The following is a 25,940-nucleotide window of genomic DNA, read 5'->3' on the forward strand; positions in this document are numbered from 1 at the left end:
GGTACAGCCATAGTTTGACGCTACTAGGACGGAGTGGTGTGTGTGGTGCCACCTTTACTTTGTCCTTGTAGTTCATCACATTGCATGTTGCTCCTGAATCTAACTGACAACGCAGTGACTTGTCATGAAATTGCAGGGAAACAAACCATTTCTTTCCTTTCATGTGCACCGTGCTAATGCACTCAACTACGTAAATGTCATCATCACTGTCCCCAACCAGCTCCTCAGAATGTTCAATACAGTGAAGCTTATGGCAAGCCGAATTGACTTTTATTCATTCGCAGGATATGTATTCTTGATATCAACAATTCAATTTTCACTAGTTAAAATGTTTATTCTTGATATCAGGATTTAGATTTCTACTAGTAACAATTGCTATTTTTGATATCAACAATTGTATTTTCACTAGTTAAATGTCACCATAGGCTGCCATTCAAATTTAATTGTTGATATCAAGAATTGCTTTCTTACTAGTAACAACCTTTATTTTTGATATCAGTAATCACATGGTTACTAGTACAGACGTCTATTCTTGATATCAACAATTTAATTGTCACTAGTGACAATGTTCATTTCTGATATCATGAATGTGATTGTTACTAGTAAGAAATATATTTTAGATATCAGAAATTATATTGATATCAGAAAATACATTTTCAGACATCAGAAATAAACATTGTCACTAATAACAATTAAATTGTTGATTTATCAAGAATTAACATTTCAACTAGTGACAATTAATTCTTGATATCAAGAATTTACATTTCTACTAGTAAAAATGTCATTGTTGATATCAAAAATTATATTTCTACTAGTAAGAAATACAAAGCTGATATGTGCATTTAGAATTGTAACTAGTAAGAAATGCATTTCTGACAGCCTGTCAGTGCTCAGACTGCATCAGATTGGTCTGCATGGCTGTCATCCCAGAAGGAAACCTCTTCTTAAGATGATGCACAAGAAAGCCCGTAAAACAGTTTGCTGAAGAAAAGAAGACTAAGGACATAGATTACTGGAACCATGTCCTGTGGTCTAATGAGACCAAGATAAACTTATTTGGTTCAGATGGTGTCAAGCATGTGGCGGCAACCAGGTGGGGAGAACAAAGACAATGTGTCTTGTCTACAGTCAAGCATGGTGGTGGGAGAGTCATGGGGCTGCATGAGTGCGTCAGGCACTGGGGAGATCAGGTTCATTGAGGGAACATGAATGCCAACATGTACTGTGACATACTGAAGCAGAGCATGATCCCCTCCCTTCGGAGACTGGGCCGCAGCCAGGGAAGTATTCCAACATGATAACAACCCCAAACACACCTTCAAGATTGACCACTGCCTTGCAGAAGAAGCTGAGGGGAAAGGTGATGGATTGGTTTCATTCAGGCTTTATATTATGGATTATTTAGTTGAGCAAGGTCTCTAACATCTGGAAGAGGACTCCAATGGCAACCTGTGACGCTCTGGTGAAATCCAAGCCCAAGAGGGTTAACATTGAAATGGCTGAGACAGACATGAGAAAGAGGTTCAATAGACTTTATCATTCATCTTGTCCACCGATGCTTCAAGAACTGGACAAGATGTTATATAAAAATAATGCCTATTAGGACACGACTCATTCATGTAGCCAACGATATTATAAAAAAAAAAAAAAACAAAGTCCAGTAAACCGTTTGTATGATGCATTATTATCTGTTATATTTTTCCTTTTAGTTGTATTTTTTAGTTGATGTATTAGAAGAAAGTGTAATAAAACCAAAAATAAACACCTGAAAAAACGACATGAAGTTATTTTTAAAACTAAATTAATGCCTTGTTCATTTTTCCTTTAATTAGCCGAAGGAATGGTGGCCAATAAAAAGAAACAGCATAAACTTACTTTTTTTAAAAATTTTTTACAATTAACAATAAATAAAGAAAAATGAATCCAGCCATAACATAATTTTCACGTTTCAATGACAAAGCAAATAAATAAAAGAGGAACAGTTTCTGCGCATGGATGTTCTTCCGCCATCTTTGGCCAATGCTGACGCTAAAAGGAGGAGTGTCTGAAATCTCATTAATATTCATGATCTAATTACCATAGCTATTCTTACATGTTAAAAAGGCATTTCTACATATCTGTAAAAGTATTTTTACTAGTTAAAATGTTATTTAAGATATCAGTAATTCTATTTTCACTAGTTTGCAAGGACAATTTCAGATATCAACTGCCTTTGATGATATCAATAATTACTTTGTTACTAGTAAAAATGTGAATTCTTGATATCAACAATTTAGTTGTTACTAGTTGAAATGTTAATTCTTAATATCATTAAAAGTGCGTTTCAAAATAAAAGCCCTGTAGCGTGGTTCTAAAGTATCCTGAAATATTTTACAGACTTAGGTAACATATTAATCATGTCATATGAGACTGTAGCAATCATCAGAAAGGAGGGACCTTGTGTGAAAGCCACCCAAAGTGTTTTGACAAACTTGATATTAAGGAGTATAAATTAATTTTAAATATTTACAGTGTTGTTATGCAATAATAGAATGATTGTGTTTGTTGTTTAGTTAAATAGAAAACATTAGGCCAAATAGTCTTAAACTTTTTTATAAATGGTGACTCGAGGTTAAATCTAGCCTAAAGTTTTTTTCAAGTTTTTTTTTTTTTCTTCTTCTTTTTTTCTCCAGGTTGCAATATTTAATATTTTGCCTTCAAATAAGCTTATGCCTGTTGTGGTTGCATGTGTTTGTTGTTAAGTAAAATGAACAAGAGAACAGTGAGGAATTCTGACTGTGCATTTTAACTCTTTCATATATAAAAATATATTATATATAATAACCTAGCCTATGAAAATAGTTGGCTAATGTCTTTGTAATAAATGCATAAAAACATCATATTGTATTATTTGTCTGATGATGTTCAATTTTCAATCAATCCATCCATAACCAAGAGAATTACTAGACGATTTTCATTATCATTATTATTACTATCATCATTATCATAGATTTTGGCCTTTGTCATAGACTTTGGCCTTTTCAGACCTTTTATTATTATGATCATTATTATTATCAATATCATTATTATTATTATCATTACTATTACTATCATCATTATCATAGATTTTGGACTTTTATCATAGACTTTTCAGTGTCCCACATTAGGAGAGACAGGGGTAGCTGCAACCTGGAGCAATGGGCGTGCCGAAAGGTTTCTCATTGGTGAAAGGAGTTTTACTGTGTTGGCCAATCAGTGGTAAATATACATTTACGTAATTTCCTTTAGACGAGAAGGTGACAGCGATAAGACGTGGTGTAATTATTCATCATACTTTTTTTCTATACTTTATATACCACCAATATGTATATTACGATAGCTTGTTACAATACGATCATAATTTTATCATAGTTTATTGTTGTTGACAGACATATGTACAGTGAGACAAAACAATGAGCGCATCTGCATCGAAGGTGAAGCCCTCAGAGTCGGTAGTTTGTATCTGCGTCCTTTTTCTGCAATACATCCTGTAGGTATAATAAATAAAACAAACAGCCAAATCAGTGTTTTTAGCACACCTGACACATCCCTAAACCGTAATGTAAAGCAGAACGTGCACCACTTGCAGGTTTGTGTCAAAAGCCAGCTAGTGTAGCATATGTAAGCACAGTGCCATATGAATAATTTATTTTTGCACTGCTAATTAATTTTACATTTTCACTGAGTGCAGGTCAATGTAAGGAAGATACTACAGATATTTAAATTTTTTTTGTATATACTCCACTTTTTCACTGCCAGACCATCATCTTAATGTTTATGCAGTTCAATGTTTTTATTTTTTATTTATTTTTTTTTATATCTAAAGCACCTTGTTCAATAAGTATTTAGATGTTTCGCATATCTGTCTTAGTTGTCATTATCTGTAACGGTCTAAGCATGATCTGTTTCTGTTGTTCTGGTGAAGGAAACTTGTGTTGGGGAGGATTCAGTGTCTGTTGAGGCCCATGTGAATGTGCTACAAAGTGAGTATCGGAAAACACCTCCAGACACCTGGACTGTCAAAGACCACACGGCAGGAACATTCTTCGGAGACATGGAGAAAGCATGGAAGGAATGTCTGTGGAGGATGTCCTCAAAAAACACCCATACTTAAGGACACCTGCTGGAGTGAGTATAGTAAAAAAAACTGTGAAATATCTTGTTTCAAATCTTTTAATGTAATATGTTATTCTTCTGTACCCTTTTAGCCCATCTGTTAAAAATTTAAAGCAATAGTTTTGGAAAACAATGTAAGATTTATCAGTGTTTACAAGAACATGAAATGCATCGAATATTGTGACCCTTATACAGTACATTAGCTTCTAATAGTTTTTGCAGTTCTGCACTGTATGTAGCTACTCTGTCTGAGCCAAAGAGGATGGAACAGAATCTGATGAATTTGAAAAAAAAAAAAAAAAAAAAAAAAAAAAAATCTTTTTTTTTTTTTTTTTTATTTTTTATTATTTTTTTTTTTTTTTTTATTTTTTTTATGTGGGGGGCTGCTACACCCTTTCCTACCATACAGCTGATGGATACTGACTGTAAAATGGCAATCATAGGAGGAGGGCTCAGTGTGGTGACAGAAGATGGAATAGACGTGTGTCAGTGCACCAGCCTTGATGAAGCCTTCATACCAGCCTTCTGGATGTATTTTGCTTTCAACATTGCATATCCAACACACCTGAGAAAGACACTGACTTTCCTTCAGAGGCACATTGTGAACATCAGAAGATGGAGACAAGCACTGCCAGTAACTTTACTCTGAATGATTAGTCTTTTGTATTAGATCCTCATGCCTCAACTCTACCGTTGCCCAAAGTGCACTCGAAGGACATTCACTCTTTTGAAGTTAATCCAACATGTTGGAGTTGTACATGCACATTAACCAAAAATTAGTATAACCTGTGGTATAGATGAGTGCCAGTCAACTTTTCTTGTGATTCCATTCTTTTAGAAAACATGCACAGGAAGCATATGTACTTCATTTTTGGTCCTTTTGGTAACAAAAATGACGGTCTCAGTGCAGAGTCAGCAATACAGTTCTAATATAATATAATAGAGAGGGGTCAGGCTGCAGACTTGCACTCTCAGACACTTGTGCTTCCGCTAGTGACAACACTTAAAGTCTTTTTTATTTTATATTTTATTCTACTTATTGGATACTTCTTGTTTGAATCTCTCAACATTCGTTTTTTTTTTCTCTTGTGTAGGTATCATTGACTGGAAGTCTGTCAGTCCAGATGTGAGGAAGACATACAGAGTGGCTGTAGATACTGTGGTCTTGGAAAGAAGGGGGTCTTCACAGCTTTCTATTCAGACAAAGAGTTTGCTGGATTCTGTTCTGTGGACTGCTACTACAGAATGAATGAATGAATGAATGAGTGGTTTATCTATCTATCTATCTATCTATCTATCTATCTATCTATCTATCTATCTATCTATCTATCTATCTATCTATCTATCTATCTATCTATCTATCTATCTATCCATCTATCCATCCATCTATCTATCTTTTACTTGAATTGGCGACTGAAACTGAAAGCGAAATAAATGTTTTAGTGGATAAAGCTGTCTGTTTGCTTAATTGGTTAATGTCAGGTAACATAAGGTTACTAAACTTCTGACTAATTTTTAAATTTGATTATTTAGTGGTTTTGTCAACTATATATTTTTCTCTATCAGGCAAAACAGTTTTTAGGGTAACACTTTACAATAAGGTTTCATTTGTTGACATTGATGTGTTAACTAACATTAACTATGAGCAATACATTTGATACAGTATTTATTAAACTTTGTTATTTAATAAAATTCCAGCTGTTCATTGTTTAGTTTATGCACTGTGAAGTGAACAAGAACAATGTTAACAAATACAACTTTTGACTTTAACTTAAGAACAGCTAGTGCGATGCTAAGAGACGTTTGTATTCTCGAAAAACAGTTGTAATTTGTTTTTGATTATTAATAAATCAAGACATAAACTTGCGGTGGTGATGACGTCAGTAACCCGCGCCATGCAGAAGTTTTGAAGGTACTTTCAAAAGTAATTTAAAATAATATTCTTAATATCATTAACGCCGTTTTTACCTTGCAAGAATTTAATTTGGTTTTATAAGATTATATTGAATTTATTGCTTCATTTTAATCTGTAGGCGATAAAGAATATGGCTCGCCAGGTTTTTTTATTTTTATTTTATTTTTTACAGCCAACTTTTTACAGTAACAATTATGATCTCTAATCATAATTGTTACAAGTAACAATTCAATTAGAGAGCTCTGTAATTCAATTATAGAGCTCTATAATCAAATTGTTACTAGTAAGAATTCAATTGTAATTGTTACTAGTAAGAATTCAATTAGAGAGCTCTATAATCCCAATTGTTACTAGTAACAATTGAATTACAGAGCTCTATAATTAAAAAATGAATGGAAGTCAATGGAGACATATGACTTGTAATAAATCAATTGTAGAGCTCTCTAATTGGAATTGTTACTAGTAACAATTGAATTAGAGAGTTCTATAATCATAATTGTTACTAGTAAAAATTGAATTATAGAGCTCTGTAATTTTAATTGTTACTAGTACAAATTTAATTGTAGAGCTCTATAATTGTTATTGTTACTAGTAAAAACCGAACTAGAGAGCTCTACAATCATAATTGTTACTAGTAAAAATTGAATTACAGAGCTCTATAATTGTAATTGTTACTAGTACAAATTAAATTATAGAGCTCTTTAATTTAATTATTACTAGTAAAAATATAATTATGACGAGTAACGCTGGAACATTTTTATGCTGAAACGGCCTTCCATGTTGTTCAACAGTTTGCCAGGTCTTCTTAGCTAAATGGAAGCCCTACTTAAAGAGGTTGTTCCAAATTATTAAGCAAGTCACAGTTCTCATGAAATATGGTAGGGCTGGACAATATATCGAATGATATGATCATGTGCATCTCGTCAGTAAAGCCGGTTCCATGATTAGCGGTAAATCCCCATCACCTGCTTTCAAATGGAGCTGCACTTAATACACAGAGCCGTAGTTCACTGAGAAGCTACGCTATATCGAGTTCATTATTGAAGATAAAATACGGTGAGGAAAAAATACGGTGAGGAAAAAAGATCTTTCTGAAGATGAAAAGTATGAAAAAATGCAATGTCTTGCAAAAGACATCAAAACAAACAATATTTTGTGAAAAGCAAATAGAGATTATTGAACTGTCAAAAGATTTGTGAGTGACTTAGAGCACAGAAGATCTTGGTCAGATAAAGATTTATTAAGGAAAGTTTCTGTCAAACAAATTAAATGTATTGTCATACTGTCGTGTCTCGGGGCTGATAATGAATTTCTTCAGTCAGATTAATAAGGACTCGGGAGACGGAGTTCCACATGTCGGAATATAGACTTTATTACTCAAAGCAACAAAGCCGAGATGACGGGCACCGCATCTGAATTTTCTGTCTGCCCGTGCACTCGTTTTATACCTTTATCTCTATACCTTATTAGGTAGTTCCGGTTTTTAATTGGCACTGCCTGCCTGCCCGTTTTTCCACCCCTTATCACTATATTTTTCTTAATGGTGGAATTCGGCCAAATCAACAATCTCTCCCCTATTGGTTGGCTATGGTCACGTGAGACATCCCCCCCAAGTCTGTTTACTACTGATGTCAGCATTTGGAAATCACCCAAAGTTCACTGGGTTATTGTAGCTCACAGGTGCATTTCAGAGGTTAGTTTAGTTCACAGATACAACTTAGTGGAATATAACCAGGACCTCCCAGTGGGAGGTCTTTTATGTGTCCAATCCTGTTCAACACTACTAGTACTGCCCAATGGGAGGGCCTTTATACATCCGACCCTCTTTATGACATCCAGTATTTGGGAATAACTCAGCATATTAATCAGTATATTGCTTTCTTACATAATTATGCATAATATTAGAAGTAAGATAATACCATATTGAGTAAATAACATAGAATAACACAATTGTATTGAGTAATACCATAGAATAACACAATAATACCAGCTGTAAAAAGGTCACTGCTGAGCAGCAGACTGGTGTTTGAAGCTACTGGAGTCTCAAGATCCTCTCCATGCAGACTGACAGTTGTGTGTAAAGCTGCGTTTCAGTCATTACTAACCAAACCTCACAAAGAGAAACCTGCACAGTGGCTGTAGAAACACATTTTCAAACTGTTTAGCACAATGGTATTTATGCAGCATGGGATATTGTGTTATCCTGCATGAAAATCCTTTTATTTCAGAGAGCACTATTCTTCATTTTATACCACAGCAGAAAATGATCAGTTAGTAAAGTGTTACTAATTATTTAACATGACACTTTTCAGAATGTCAGAGCAGCTCTGGTCTTGGAGAGCCACTGTCACGCAGAGTTTAGCTCCAACCCTAAAAAACCCCCTCCTCCATTTAGCTTTCTAATAACCCTGAGTAATTTGGATGCAGTTGTTTACTCACCAACTCTGTGTTTCTGTATGAGACTGACACCTAGTGGACATTTTAGTATGTACTGACACGCCTGTTTTGCACACGTCTCTCAAACACAGAACCAGGAAACTGAAACTGATCTGCTGTTGAGCTGTTGTTTGTGTGTCTGTATTCCTGTAGACAGTGAAATGGCTGAAGCCAGTGTTTTTTCAGTGGAGCAGTTCAGCTGTCCAGTGTGTCTGGATCTCCTGAAAGGATCCTGTTACTATACATTGTGTACACAGTTACTGTATGAGCTGCATTACAGACTGCTGGGATCAAGAGGATCAGAAGAGAGTCTACAGCTGCCCTCAGTGCAGACAGACCTTCAGTCCAAGACCTGCTTTAGGAAAAAACCACCATGCTGGCTGAAGTGGTGGAGAAACTGAAGAAGACCAAACTAAAAGCTGCTGTTCCTGCTGGACCTGGAGACGTGGAGTGTGACATCTGTACTGGAAGAAAACACAAAGCTGTCAAGTCCTGTCTGGTGTGTCTGGAGTCTTACTGTCAAACTCACTTTGAGCGTCATGAAGAGTTTCGTTCAGGAAAGAGACACAAAGTGATTGATGCCACTGGACGACTGCAGCAGATGATCTGCCAGAAACATGAGAAGCTTCTGGAGGTTTTCTGTCGTACTGACCAGCAATGTGTTTGCATGCTGTGTGCAATGGATGAACATAAAAACCATGAGACTGTATCAACTGCAGCAGAGAGGACAGAAAAAGAGGTATGAACTGAAACACACTGATGTATTAATGCTGACACTTCAAGTGTTTCTCCTCACTGCAGTATCCAGCTGTATCATGAGTGCATCATGTGATCTACTCTCACATTGGGAGTTACTACATGACACCTCTGTGCATTAGAGCATGAGCTGAACTTTACTCACCTTTGTCACATCGCTCAAGATTTCTACTATAACTGTACATGCATCAGTTGCATCAAGAATAATGATGATAGCAAACATATGCCCCTTTTTTTTCTAATTAAACAGACAAAATTTTACATTATCTTGTGATAGCTTTGCACTTAAAAATAAAGGTGCTTCACGATGCCATAGAAGAACCTTTATTGTCTAAATTGTTCCATTAAAAAAAAAAAAAAAAAAAAAAAAAAAAACTTTTTTCTTCTGAAGAACCTTTCTGTTTCACAACAGGTTCTTTGTGGCGAAAGAAGGTTCTTCAGATTTTAAAAAGGCAAGAAAGAGATGTTTCTTTATCCTTTGACTGAATGGTTCTTTGTGGAACAAAAAATGTTTTTTCTATGGCATCGCTGTAAAGAAACTTTTAAGCACCTTTATTTTTAAGAGTGTATTTAATACTGTGAGATTTGTTGTTTTTAATTTCTCCTCCAGAAACACTTGAACGAGACACAAAGTGAAATCCAGCAGAGAATCCAGCAGAGACAGAAAGATCTTGAGCAGCTGAGAGAGGCTGTGGAGTCTCATAAGGTGAGTTTGTCACATTAAGATGGCTGCGAGGGCAGACGTGTGTGTGTAGCAGCGCAGCCCTTGTCTGCTTTAAACTTTATAATATAAGCTCCTTTCGACTCTTGAGTGCAGATATGGCACAATAAAAGAGCGACCACTGCATAAAGCTAAAAACTGGTGCGTTTATTGTGGACAACTAAGATAAAATCAAGTAGTTTGGTGACCTAATTAATCAAGACTGAAGTGCGCGCACCTGTTACGGCAAAACACTGCAATAATGGCAGGGGGAAAATCCGATCACAATGGAAACGTTGTGGGAAAGACTCCATCTAAACCAAAATGAACTTCTGCAGAGACTCACAGCAGTGGAGCAACAGATGATGCAAATGAATGGTTCGATGAATGCACTAAATGAACAGATCGCTGAAGTGCAAATGCGTGTGAGCGCTGCTGAGGATAACCTGGAAAGTACTGACAGTAAGGTGCAGGTTTTGGCCAAACGAGTGGAAGTGTTGGAAGCAAAGGCTGAATATATGGAGAACAAAAGCCGACAGAACAACGTGGTTATTTTCGGAATATCGGAGGGTGAAGAGAGGAGCGACCCTGTGGCGTTTGTTCAACAATTTCTGATGGAGACGTTGAATCTGCCACGGGACAACCTGCACATCGAGAGAGCGCATCGCATTCCTACCCACGTTTCTGCTGCTACTGCTGCTGGTAAAAGACCAAGGCCGATCATCGCCAAGTTCGGGAATTATCTGCACAAGGCAAAGGTGATGAAACTTGCCCGGGAGAAGGGGACACTACTCTACAAAGACACCAGAGCGTTCATCTATCAAGATTTCAGCGCTGCGGTGCAGAAGAAGCGTCAACTGTTTGTTCCGGTAAAAAGTAAATTATACGCTGCTGGAATAAGGTATGCAATGATATTTCCCGCTATACTTTCTGTCGACTTCATGGGAGTACGAAAGCGATTCGAGACTCCTTTAGACGCGCAGAAATGTCTCGATGACTTGGATAAATCTAGCGCCTCCTCCATGACTTCATAACTCTGACATGTATTGCGTCTCTAATGGTCGCTCAAAGAGGCCTAGCAGCCTTCTGTAGGTATGTGTTTTTTTTTTTTTTTTTTTTTTTTTTTACATGAATGTCTGTGTATGAACTAAAAATATAGGAGCGATTTTCTTTTTATTTATCTCTGTTATTAAAGCAGACAAGACCACTCTGGGTAAGGTTTAAATATGGCTAATACCAGCCTTGTGTGGTCTGGTATTATGGCCAATATTTTGGGTTTTTTTTTTTTTTTTTTTTTTTTTTTTTTTTTGTTAAATACCAAAGGGGATCCATCATTATTGTTGTGTATAATACTTTGCATATTGGGGAAATTATTAGATATTTTATGCCTATGATGTAATGGCTTTACCAGTAAATTTTTGTTCATTTAATATTAAAGGGTGTAAAAATCCAGTCAAACGGAATAGGATAATTACATTTCTGAGAAAGGAGAATGTTTCAGTTGCAATGTTGTAGGAGACACATTTGACCGAAAATGAACATAAAAAAATTAGAAAAGACTGGGTTGGACATGTGTACTCTTCCTCATTTAATAGTAAAAGCAGAGGGGTGGCGATACTGGTGCATAAAAAATTGCCCATTAATATCAATCATGTTGAAATTGATGAAAGAGGTTGCTATGTTTTGTTGCATGGGGTTTTATATGGAGAGAAAGTCACTATCCTAAATGTATATGCTGCCCCTGACCTCGATCCTACATTCTTTACTAAACTGACTGATTTACTGTTTAAGTATCACTGTCCTTATATGATTGTTGGTGGAGATTGGAATTGTGTAATGAATAATACTTTAGATAAAGCGAGCTCTGCAACAAATGGTTGATGAGGTTGATTTAGTTGACGTATGGAGACATATGCACCCTGGAGAGAAGGACTATACTTTTTTTTCAAATCCTCATAAAACATATACAAGAATTTATTTTTTTTTTGATTTTTTTTATGGTTATTTTGGAATTAATAAAACAAAGCACCATTGGAAATATACATTTGTCGGATCATGCCCCAATTAAAATTGAGGTTGCATTTAATTGTTTATACAAGAATAAAAATATATGGCAGTGTAATAGATCAATATTATCTGATTTTAATTTCTGTAACAAAACTAAAACAAATTTAATGCATTTTCTAGAAATTAATGATAACGATGATACTGATCCGGCAAATGTATGGGAAACAACAAAAGCCTATCTTCGAGGCTTGATGATTTCATACTGTGTTGCTAAGAAAAAGAAAATTATTTATGAACAAAAAAGACTAGAGTCAAAATTACAAGAGGCTGAGACTAAACATAAGCATAGTCTTTCCGTTGAAAGCTGGGATCAGGTTATGGCTGCGAAAACTGCACTCAATTCATTGGAAATTCAAAAAACAGAAAGAGAATTATTTTTACAAAAGTATAAACAGTATGATAGTCATAGATCTGCAAAATATTTAGCAAGCTTAATTAATATTAAAAAACGTAAGTCTGCAATATCCAAAATAAGAGATGAAAGTGGTAAATTGGTTTATACATCACGGGAAATAACAAACGTGTTTAAAGGATTCTTTGGAGATTTGTACAAATCTGAGAATACAGATAATGAAAGGGATATGACTTTGTTTTTTCAGAAGCTTAAGTTACCTAAACTTGATAATCTGTCACTTGGTGCTAAAATTACAGTCGATGATGTGAAAAAGACAATAAATTCTCTAAAGAATGGAAAAGCATGTGGTCCAGATGGTTTTCCAGCAGAGGTCTACAAAACCTTTGTGGACATCTTAGCTCCTTTACTTACAAGAATGTTTCAGTATGCTTATGATGAGAAGAAATTGCCAAAGACAATGCAGCAATCTATTATTTCATTAATACCAAAAGAAAGAAGAAAATCCTGCATTATATAGACCATTATCAATTCAAAATACAGATTCAAAGATTTTAGCAAGTGTCTTGGCAATGCGATTAAATAATGTGATACATAAATTAGTCTCTAGCGATCAAACAGGCTTCATTAAGATGCGTCAGTCTAGCGCCAATGTAAGACGACTGCTTGGGATATTACAGTATGTAGCATATAAAAAAGAAAAGGCAGTGGTCATTGCATTGGACGCAGAAAAAGCTTTTGATCGCGTTGAATGGAAGTATTTATTTAGAGTTTTAAAAGAATTTTCATTTAATGAAAGTTTCATTAACTGGATTAAATTATTGTATACAAATCCCCAGGCAGCTCTTTTGATTAATGGAACTATATCTGAGGCATTCTCGTTGGAAAGAGGAACAAAACAAGGATGCCCTTTGTCCCCCCTCTTATTTAACTTGGTTATTGAGCCATTGGCGGTATCAATAAGAATGAGTGAGGAGATAGAGGGCATTGAAACAGAGAGCAGTTCCCACAAGATATCACTTTATGCCGATGATGTACTTCTATTTTTGAAGAATCCTAACAAATCTATCCCTTTACTAAATAAAAATGATTGAAAAACTTCAGTAAGTTTTCAGGATATAAAATAAACTACGAAAAATCCTTAGCTTTCCCGCTTGGCGCTTGGCGATCGAATAAGCTCATTAAGCTATCAACCTTTTAAAGTGACCACAAAAGGATTTAAATATCTTGGTATATATTTTAGTACAGATCATTCAAATCTGATAAAACATAATCTTTTACCTGTAATAGCAAAAATAAAAACTGACCTTCTAAGATGGACTAATCTTTCATTATCTTTATTGGACCGCATAGCCATAATCAAGATGAATGTTCTCCCTCGCCTGTTGTATATTATCCAAATGCTGCCTATTTATATTCCATCCAAAATATTTACAAAAATACACAGTGCGGTAGGAGTATTTGTGTGGAATAACAAAAGGCCAAGGATGGAATTTCGAAAGCTTCAACTACCAATTAAAAAAGGAGGACTTGGCATCCCAAATTTTAAATTTTATCATTGGGCTGCACAACTAAAATTTATGTCAGAGTGGATTAAAAAAAAGTCTTTTTTGCTTTCCAGATTTGGAAGGTATAGGTTTGGATAGGGTTCAATTAGAACACCTTCCGTTTATATGTTTCACAAAAATATATACCAAGATTAAGAAAAATTATATATTGAAAAATATCTGTAAATCTCTCAATGCTGTTCGTAAATATTTTGGGCATGGCAAATACTCATTGTTGGCTCCTATTGCTAATAATCCAGATTTTAGACATACCTGTATCGATGCTGGTTTTAATGAGTGGAGAGAAGCTGGTATCACAAGAATATTAGATGTTTACGCAGACGATGTTCTTAAGTTTTTCCAACAATTACAGTATGAGTTTAATATTTCCCAAGTCCACTTCTTTCGATATTTACAAATGAGAAGTTACCTTAGTTCTATCGAATATTATAAACAAGGTGGGAAAATGAATGTGCTTGATAGCATTTTATTAAAGGCAGCTGCACTGAAAAGTAAAACAATTACATATATTTATGACCAAGTTACAGCAAATAATAAAGGTTCAATAAATATTAAACAAAGTTGGGAACTTGATTTTGGTGTTATACTGGAAGACCAGATATGGAGCAAAGTATTAGATCATGCAAGACAAATTACCAAATCGAACAAATCATATGAAGTACAATATAAAATTATTAACAAGCTGCATGTGACTCCTTTAACTCGAAGTAGATATGACACATGTACAAAATTTTGTTTGAAGTGTAAAAGGGAAACTGGAACTTATTTCCACTTAATATGGACCTGTCCTTTAATTGCATCATTCTGGTCTTCGGTTGTTCAGGAAATTGAAAGATCTTTTGGGATTTAAAGTACCACTGGATCCCAGATTGTGTATCCTTGGTGTAAACAACTGTGTACCGGAAACAAAAACAACGTCTATAATGCTTTATGCTGCTCGCCTTTCCATACTTCATGTTTGGATTGAACAACACCCTCCTACTGTAACGCTTTGGTGTGAAAAACTCTTGGCACTGTTACCATACGAAAGACGGCATAATGTACTGGATGGAACTCTGGATACTTTTGTAAATGATTGGTTTCCCCTTAAAGATTATTTTGGATGTGATTGGCAAGCAATGACATGTATCAATATGGATTGAAGGTTATTATTATTTTTTTTATTTTTTTTTTACAAGTTCTTTTGTACTTTTTTCTGTATATGGTAAGAAGAAAATATGAAAATAAACAGTTAAAAAAAAAAGGTGAGTTTGGAGAAGAGAAGTTTGAGACTCAGTTTGCTCCTCTTTCAGTCCCACTGAAGCCGCTGTGAGGGAAGCAGTAAGAGCTGATTGTGATGTGTGTCTAACAGCGCTCTGCACAGACAGCAGTGGAGGACAGTGAGAGGATCTTTACTGAGCTCATCCGCTCCATTGAGAGAAGCCGCTCTGAGGTGACACAGCGGATCAGAGATCAGGAGAAGACTGCAGTGAGTCGAGCTGAAGGACAAATGGAGCGACTGGAGCAGGAGATTGAAGATCTGAAGAAGAGAAACACTGAGCTGGAGCAGCTTTCACACACAGAAGATCACATCCATTTCCTGCAGGTAACAGAGATCTTTGGGGGGGGGGATATCTGCTGTTATTACGTTGGACTAAATTTACAGTCTTTAATGAACTGACAGATTATTTGAACCACACTGCAGACCTGCCAACCTATATTTTACATAGGCCTAGTGGGTAATCTGCGTAAAAATAACTTTCAGTCAGTGGAGCAAAGCTTCGTTTCACCGTCTAAGTGGACGTTCCTATAAGGGTGTGACGTTACATGAAAACTATCAATAGCACTAAATAATAACCAATCCATAAAAGTAATAATTCTCTCAAAATAAATTTGAAGTAGACGTATGATAATCTGTTTTTATACAAGTTTTTTTTTTTTTAAATAGCATTTTAAATGTTATATGATATATATATATATATATCATATAATCATTTGAAAATGGATTAAAAATAGTGTAAAATAATCATACTTATACAGGTGCATCTCAATAAATTAGAATGTCGTGGAAAAGTTGATTTCAGTAATTCAACTCAAATTTATAGTGTATTAAATAAATTTAGTGCACACAGGCTGAAGTAGTTTAAGTCTTTGGTTCTTTTAATTGTGATGATTTTGGCTCACATTTAACAAAAACCCAACAAATTGGAATTCTTCATAAGACCAATAAAAAAAAAACATTTTTAGTGAATTGTTGGCCTTCTGGAAAGTAGGTTCATTTACTGTACATGTACTCAATACTTGGTAGGGGCTCCTTTTGCTTTAATTACTGCCTCAGTTCGGCGTGGCATGGAGGTGATCAGTTTGTGCCACTGCTGAGGTGGTATGGAAGCCCAACTTTCTTTGACAGTGGCCTTCAGCTCATCTGCATTTTTTTGGTCTCTTGTTTCTCATTTTCCTCTTGACAATACCCCATAGATTCTCTATGGGGTTCAGGTCTGGTGAGTTTGCTGGCCAGTCAAGCACACCAACACCATGGTCATTTAACCAACTTTTGGTGCTTTTGGCAGTGTGGGCATGTGCCAAATCCTGCTGGAAAATGAAATCAGCATCTTCAAAAAGCTGGTCAGAAGAAGGAATAATGAAGTGCTCCAAAATTTCTTGGTAAACGGGTGCAGTGACTTTGGTTTTCAAAAAACACAGTGGACCAGCACCAGCAGATGACATTGCACCCCAAATCATCACAGACTGTGGAAACTTAACACTGGACTTCTAGCAACTTGGGCTATGAGCTTCTCCGCCCTTCCTCCAGACTCTAGGACCTTGGTTTCCAAATGAAATACAAAACTTGCTCTCATCTGAAAAGAGGACTTTGGACCACTGTCCAGTCCAGTTATTCTTCTCCTTAGCCCAGGTAAGATGCCTCTGACATTGTCTGTGCTTCAGGAGTGGCTTAACAAGAGGAATTCAACAAGAGGAATACGACAACTGTAGCCAAATTCCTTGACACGTCTGTGTGTGGTGGCTCTTGATGCCTTGACCCCAGCCTCAGTCCATTCCTTCTGAAGTTCACTCAAATTCTTGAACCGATTTTGCTTGACGATCTTCATAAGGCTGTGGTTCTCTCGGTTGGTTGTGCATCTTTTTCTTCCACACTTTTTCCTTCCACTCAACTTTCTGTTAACATGCTTGGATACAGCATTCCCTGAACAGCCAGCTTCTTTGGCAATGAATGTTTGTGGCTTACCCTCCTTGTGAAGGGTGTCAATGATTGTCTTTTGGACGACTGTTAGATCAGCAGTCTTCCCCATGATTGTGTAGCCTAGTGAAACTGAGAGACCATTTTGAAGGCTCAGGAAACCTTTGCAGGTGTTCTCCTTCTCCAAAGTGAATCACATTTTTGAGGGCCTAAACATGTTCCAAAACTCACGAAGCTTTGCACACGCATCAGAACTGGTGAAAATCTGATATAGGTTTCAGAAGTGGGTGTGGCAAAATGGCTCAATAGCGCCACCTGTAATATTTCAATGGAGTGCGCTTCGAGCTATGTTTTACGTGCATGCATGAAAATCGGTACACACATGTAGCACACCATTACCTACAAAAAAATCTCTTGGTACAAAATCCAAAACCCTACAGGAAGTACGTTATTTTGTTTTACTTGTACGATGTTTGTGCAGTTATTGCCATTTCCATGCCTCGTACTTTGATGAACTCCTCCTACAGTTTTAATCGGATCATCTTCAAATTTGGTGAGGGTCATCATAAGACCTTTGTGACGTTAAATTGCGAAGATTTTGAGTTTTCGGCAAGGGGCGTGTCCCTGGCGGCCTGACAAATTTGATGTTTCGCCATGAAACAGGAAGTTGCTGTAACTCAGGCAAGCAATGTCCGATCTGCCCCAAACATCACATGTTTGATAGGTGTCCTGCTCTGAACAAACACCCATGCCCAAATTCAATTATAGTCATAGTGCCACCTGCTGACAACAGGAAGTGACATTTTTTTACACTGTTATGCACTAGTAGCAACACAGTAAAATATGCCATTGTGTGCTTAACATGCTAGAAATATTCTCAAACATGCTAGCAACACTTACTAAGTGCTAAAGCATGCTATTAATACTATGAAACAGGAAGTTGTTATAATTCAGGCAAGCAATGTCCGATCTGCCCCAAACTTCACACGTGTGATAGGTGTTATGTCCTGAACAAACGCCCATGCCCAAATTCAGTTATAGTCATGGCGCCACCTGCTGGTAACATGAAGTGACATGGTTAACACTGTTATGGACTCCTAGGAACATATTAAAAAGTGTCAGCAAGTGCTAAATACACTGGCAACATGCTAAATACATGCTAGCAACACTTAGCTAAGTGCTAAAGCATGCTATTAATGCAGTGAAACAGGACGTTACTGTAACTCAGGCATGCAGTGTCCAATCTGCCCCAAATTTGTAAGTCGCTTTGGATAAAAGCGTCTGCTAAATGATTCAATGTAAATGTAAATTTAACAAGTTTGATAAGAGTCCTGTTCTGAACACACCTACATGCCCGTATTCAATTATGGTCATAGCACCACCTGCTGGCAACAGGAAGTGACATGATTAACACTGTTATGGACTCCTAGCAACATAATAAAAAGCATCAGGAAGTGCTTAAAACACTGGCAACATGCTAGAAACATACTAAAACATGCTAGCAAAACTTACTAAGTGCTAAAGCATGCTATTAATACTATGAAACAGGAAGTTGTTATAACTCACGCATACAATGCCCAATCTGCCTCAAACGTCACACTTTTATAAGAGTCCTGGCCTGAATACATCTAAATGCCATAGTGATTTACAGTCATAGCACCACCTGCTGGCAACAGGAAATTACTTGTTTTATACTAACTTAAACATGCAATGTCCGATCTGCCCTAAACTTCACATGTTTGGTAACAGTCCTGGCCTGAAGACATCTACATGCCAATATTCAGTTATAATCATAGTAGGGCTGTCACAAAATTAGATTTTTCATATCAAGGTTATTTTGGCCATAAGAATTCAAGATATCAATATATCGTGTTATCCATAGAAACCTTGGGGAGGAAAAGATATCAGTCAAATTATTTTTTTACTTTGTTTATTGAGTTTTTCTTTTCACCCAACAACCGTAAGGATTATGATAAACGCAGGGCACAAGACTCTGGCTTTCTCCGTCTTCTTTGACGCTCCTATGAAATAACAAGAGAGAAAATACTGTCAAGTTCAACAGTATGATGAATAAATATTAATGGTAACACTTTACGATAAGATGTCATTTGTCAACATTGATGTATTAATTAACATGAATGAACAATGAACAATACATTTATTACACGATTTATTCATCTTTGTTAATGTTAATAAAAGAGTCATTCATTGTTCATGTTAGTTCACAGTGCATTAATGTTTACAAACACAACTTGTGATTTTAATAATGCATTAGTAAATGCTGAAATTAACACAAACTAAGATTAATAAATGCCGTGGAAATATTCATTATTATTTATGTTATTTATATATGTTAACTAATGTACTGTAATTAACTAATGTTAACTAATGAACCTTACTGAAGAATGACCGCAGATGAGGCATTAAGTACATGGTACAAGTGCCATGACATTAAGTGCATAACATGTAAAGTGCATTAAATGTAGCAATGTGGTCTCTCTGTTTTTCAAGATCAGTTTCAATCATGTAACTCTTAATAGATTTGAACAAAGAAATGGAGTATTACTACGCACAGGCTGTATTGATTTCAAATACAAAAATAAGACCACTAAAGAAAATGCGGTACTTTTTAAAATAATCACCCTTTACTTAAATATATGAACACAGAAAACCGCTGTTAACAGGTTAATATAATGTTTCTCATTCTATGACTAGTAAAATAATGAAAAAAGAAACACGGCTCTCCTCGGAATAGCTGCGAGCGCTGCGTCTTCCTCTGTGTGACGTGTCAGTGTTAAGGCACAATAGTGGCGATGGAATATTGGCTAATATATATATATATATATATATATGCGGTTATATATAATATATATATATATATTGCGGTTATCGCTAATATATATATATATATAATGCGGTTTATCGTCACACACTAAATTAACACGATATCGATAATTGTTGCTTTGATTATCATGGTTATCGTCAATACCCGTATATCGCGCCACCTTTTGGCAGCAGGAAATTTGGCACAAATATTTACTATTTTATAAGCATATTGCCACACGTTCGCTGTTCTCCTATGGCCACCGGGTGGTGGTGAGCCCGGGTGCAAGGACCCTTTCATTGCTGCTTGTAGCTTTAATTATTTTTATTTTTTTTCAAATAAATTCTAGGGAACACTTATTTTACATACAGCACACAATGGAAATTACATGAATATGACAGTGGGCAAATGCATAAAGCGCAGCATAACTTGAAATCAGGAGTTTAAAGTTTGTCGATCACGCGTCTTCAGTGAAGCTGAACTCTCCTCCTGTCCATTTACATTTACATTTAGTCATTTAGCAGATTCTTTTATCCAAAGTGACTAACAAATGAGGACAATGGAAGCAATCAAAATCAACAAAAGAGCAATGATATACAAGTGCTATAACAAGTCTCAGTTAGCTTAACACAGTACACGTAGCAAAGGCTTTTAAATAATATAATAAATAAATAGAAAACAGATAGAATAGAAACAGAATAGAGCAAGCTAGTGTTAGGTCTTTTTTGCTATTGTTAATTGTATAATAAATGACAAGAAAACCGACAGAATACAAAAAGATTAAAAAGCTTTTTTTAAAGAATAGAATTAGAATAGTGAGTGCTAAAGTTAGACGGTCAAATAAAGATGGAAGAAATGTGTTTTTAGCCGATTCTTGAAGTAGGCTAAGGACTCAGCTGCTCGGACTGAGTTGGGCAGGTTATTCCACCAGGAGGGAACATTTAATTTAAAGTCCGTAAAAGTGACTTTGTGCTTCTTTGGGATGGCACAATCAAGCGACGTTCACTTGTAGAACGCAAGCTTCTAGAGGGCACATAAGTCTGAAGCAATGAATTTAGGAAAAGGGGTGCAGAGCCAGTGGTGGTTTTGTAGGCAAACATCAATGCCTTGAATTTTATGCAAGCAGCTATTGGTAGCCAGTGCAAATTGATAAACAGAGGTGTGACATGCATTCTTTTCAGCTCATTAAAAATTAATCTTGCTGCCACTTACTGGATTAATTCTAAAGGTTTGATAGAACTGGCTGGAAGACCTGCCAAGAGAGCATTGCAATAGTCCAGCCTGGACAGAACAAGAGCTTGAACAAGAAGTTGTGCAGCATGTTCTGAAAGAAAAGGCCTGATCTTCTTGATGTTGAATAAAGCAAATCTGCAGGACCGGACAGTTTTAGCATTGTGGTCTAAGAAAGTCAGCTGATCATCAATCATTACTCCAAGGTTTCGGGCTGTTTTTGAAGGAGTTATGGTTGATGTGCCTAACTGGATGGTGAATTTGTGATTAAACGATGGGTTTGCTGGAACCACAAGCAGTTCTGTCTTGGCAAGGTTGAGTTGAAGGTGATGGTCCTTCATCTAGCAAGAAATTTCTGTTAGACATGCTGAGATGCGAGCAGCTACCGTCAGATCATCAGGATGGAATGAGAGGTAGAGTTGAGTGTCATCAGCATAGCAGTGGTATGAAAAGCCATGTTTCTAAAATGACAGTACCTAATGATGCCATGTAGACAGAGAAGAGAAGTGGTCCAAGAACTGAGCACTGAGGCACCCCAGTAGTTACTTGGATACCTCACCTCTCCAAGATACTTTGAAGGACATATCTGAGAGGTAAGACTCAAATCACTGGAGTGCGGTTCCTGAGATGCCCTTTGCCAATAGAGTTGATAGGAGGATCTGGTGGTTAACTTTGTCAAAAGCAGCAGATAGATCAAGCAAGATAAGTATTGCAGATTTGTTTTCAGCTCTTGCCAGTCTTAGGGCTTCAACAACTGAGAGCAAGACAGTCTCATTCTCCACTTCTGAAGCCAGATTGGTTGCTGTCAAGGAGGTTGTTCTGTGTGAGAAAGGCAGAGACTTGGTTGAAAACAGCTTGTTTAATTGTTTTTGCAATGAAAGGAAGAAGGGAAACTGTAGTTCTCTAAAAGAGATGGGTTGAGGGTGGGTTTCTTAAGTAGTCGAGTTATACGAGCCTGTCTAAATGTTGAGGGAAAAACACCAGTGTGGAGGGATATGTTAATGATGTGAGTGAGTGCAGGTACAACTGCAGGAGAAATGGCTTGAAGGAGATGAGATGGAATAGGATCAAGCAGACAAGTAGTAGGATGATTAGAAAGGATGAGTTTTTTGGATTCTTCTTCATAGGGTGGTGAGGAGGATGTTGTTGATTGTTTTTTTTTTGGCAGGATGTTCTTGATGGATTTTGGTGTGGAAAATTATGCACTGATGTTTTTAATTTTATTAATGAAAAACGAGGCAAAGTCGTCAGCTATTAGAGTTGATGCAGGAGGGGGAGGAGGAGGACAAAGGAGTGAGGAAAATGTTTTAAAAAGCATGCGAGAGTTAGACAAATTGTTAATTTTGTTATGGTAGTATGTCCTTTTAGCAGTGGAGACATTAGAAGAGAAGGAAGAGACGAGTGACTCATGCACGTTGAGGTCAGTAGTATTTTTGGATTTGCGCCACATCCTTATTTAGCAGCTCTAAGCTTAGAATGATGTTCGCGTAGAACATCAGATAACCAAGGGGCAGAAGGGATGGTACGGGCTGGTGTGGGCAGGTGCCAAATCCTGCTGGAAAATGAAACCAGCATCTTCAAAAAGCTGGTCAGCAGAAGGAAGAATGAAGTGCTCCAAAATTTCTTGGTAAACGGTTGCAGTGACTTTGGTTTTCAAAAAACACAATGGACCAACACCAGCAGATGACATTGCTTCCCAAATCATCACAGACTGTGGAAACTTAACACTGGACTTTGGCTATGAGCTTCTCCACCCTTCCTCCAGACTCTAGGACCTTGGTTTCCAAATGAAATACAAAACTTGCTCTCATCTGAAAAGAGGACTTTGCCCCAGTGGGGCAACAGTCCAGTTCTTCTTCTCCTTAGCCCAGGTAAGACGCCTCTGACGTTGTCAGTGTTTCAGGAGTGGCTTAACAAGAGGAATTCAACAACCGTAGCCAAATTCCTTGACACGTCTGTGTGTGGTGGCTCTTGATGCCTTTACCCCAGCCTCAGTCCATTCCTTGTGAAGTTCACTCAAATTCTTGAGTTGATTTTGCTTGACAATCCTCATAAGGCTGCGGTTGTCTGCGGTTGTCATCTTTTCCTTTCATACTGTTTCCTTCCACTCAACTTTCTGTTAACATGCTTAGATACAGCACTCTGTGAACAGCCAGCTTCTTTTGCAATGAATGTTTGTGGCTTACCCTCCTTGTGAAGGGTGTCAATAATTGTCTTCTGGACAACTGTCAGATCAGCAGTCTTCCCCATGATTGTGTAGCCTAGTGAACCAAACTGAGAGACCATTTTAAAGGCTCAGGAAACCTTTGGAGGTGTTTTGAGTTAATTAGCTGATTGACGTGTCACCATATTCTAATTTGTTGAGGTTTTTGTTAAATGTGAGACAAAATCATTACAATTAAAAGTGTATTGAATTTATTTAATACACAAGTTTCACAATTTGAGTTGAATTACTGAAAGAAATGAACTTTTCCACGACATTCTTATTTATTAAGATGCAATAAATCTGCTGGTTTTGGTCCATTGTGTTTTTTGAAAACCAAAGTCACTGCTCCCGTTTACCAAGAAATTTTTGAGCACTTCATTCTTCCTTCTGCTGTCCAGCTTTTTGAAGAGGCTGATTTCATTTTCCAGCAAGATTTGGCACCTGCCCACACTGCCAAAAGCATGAAAAAGTTGGTTAAATGACCATCGTGTTGGTGTGCTTGACTGGCCAGCAAACTCACCTGACCTGAACCCCATAAAAAATCTATGGGGTATTGTCAAGAGGAAAATGAGAAACAAGAGACCAAGAAATGCAGATGACCTGAAGGCCACTGTCAAAGAAACCTGGGCTTCCATACCACCTCAGCAGTGCCAAAAACTGATCACCTCCATGCCTCGCTGAATTGAGGCAGTAATTGAGTACATGTAGAGTAAATGAACATACTTTCCAGAAGGCCAACAATTCACTAAAAAAGTTTATATATATATATATATATATATATAAAAAAGTTTATATATATATATATATATATGTATGTATGTATAATTTTTTTTATTATTTTTTTATTATTATTATTGGTCTTATGAAGTATTCTAAATTGAGCTTGTTTTTGTTAAATGTGAGCCAAAATCATTACAATTAAAAGAAACAAAGATTTAAACTACTCCAGTCGGTGTGCACTGAATTTATTTAATACACAAGTTTCACAATTTGAGTCGAATTACTAAAATAAATTAATTAACTCCATGACATTCTAATTTATTGAGATACTGTACTGTATGTAGTAGACATAATGTTTGCATTTACAGTTCTTAGCAGATTTTTTATTTATTTTATTTTCTGGTTTATTAATTGTTATTCCTGTAGAGTCTTCAGTCTCTCTCAGCTCCTCCTGAATCTACAGAAAACATCTCTGTCAGTTTACTCTTTTCTTTTGATGGTGTGAGAGAATCTCTCTGTCAGCTGAGACACAAACTTGAGGATTTCTGCAAAGAGGAGATGAAAAAGATATCTGGTAAAATATTAAAGATTCATCTGCTCTCTGTAATTAGGCAAACATCATAATATCATAGCAAATCTTAGGGAAATCTATCTGTTATTTCCACAGTCACTCAGAGTAACATTGTTCCCAGGACCAGAGAGGACTTCCTACGATGTAAGTCATTAACAAACATAATTATACACATTAAGATTATTCATCTTGAAGGTTTATTTCTTGGAAGTCAAAGAAAACATGATCAGTTTTGACATTCATTATTATTAATAGGTTATTAAAAAAGTAATCTTGTGGTGAGCGCAATAGCCTTTTGGGCAGCGCTCTGACATACAGTACAGAGCATCTGTGCCTCAAGTTTAAGTCGTTAAGTTGAGTTATTTCTAGCTCTAGCTCGAATAAGTCCAGCCATTCTCCTCTGACCTTTGGTATTTTTGCCCACAGAACTGCCACTCACTTGATATTTTCTCTTTTTTGGACCTTTCTCAGTAGACCCTAGGGATGGTTGTGCCTGGAAATCCCAGTTAGCAGTTTCTGAAATTCTCAGAAGTCAAATCAAATTTCAAACATTTAAATCACACTTCTTCCCCATTCTGATGCTCGGTTTGAACTTCAGCAGATCGTCTTGACCATGTCAATGGTCTTAATGTGTATCAGTCATTCCTCTCTTCCTTCTCTGCAAATGTCTCCACTGCTAAAAGGACAAAGTATCATAACAACATTAACAATTTGTTCCTCCCTCTTTTGTCCTCCTCCTTCTCCTCATTCATCAACTCTAACAGCTGACGACTTTGCCACTGTCTTCATTAATAAAATTAAAACCATCAGTGCACAATTTTCCACACGACAATCTGTCAAGCACATCTTACCAGTAAACATACACTCATTCACATCTTTCTCTTCCCTCTCTGAGGCAGAAGTCTCCTAACTCATCCTTTCTAATCATCCTACTACTTGTCCACTTGATCCTATTCCATCTACTCCTTCAAGCCATTTCTCCTGCAGTTGTACCTGCACTCACTCACATCATTAACACGTCTGTCGGTGACGAGGGATTCACATGTGATAAATGCAGGGAAATAGTTAGGCTGACAGAGAAGATTTCAGAATTAGAGACACGCATCCAAACTTTAATTGAGGACAGTAAGAATGTGAGGGCTCTAGATAACGCTTTGGATGCGTCTAGTTTAGGGAGTCCTGTACATTGTTCGGTTCCGGTAACAGGGCCTTTGCAGCAGGGCAACTGGGTGACTGTGAGGCGGCATAGTCGTGGGTCTAAACACCACTCTTCTGGTCCGATC

General features: G+C 36.7%; 1 pseudogene; it reads left to right on the top strand.

Annotated features, from left to right (window-relative positions):
• The first annotated feature begins 8,593 nt into the window (after nt 1-8,593).
• Nucleotides 8,594-25,940, top strand: part of LOC109081335 — a 30,888-nt pseudogene continuing 13,541 nt past the window's right edge.

This window comes from Cyprinus carpio, chromosome B19 (genome assembly GCF_018340385.1).
Source record: "Cyprinus carpio isolate SPL01 chromosome B19, ASM1834038v1, whole genome shotgun sequence".
Classification (NCBI taxonomy): Eukaryota; Metazoa; Chordata; class Actinopteri; order Cypriniformes; family Cyprinidae; genus Cyprinus; species Cyprinus carpio.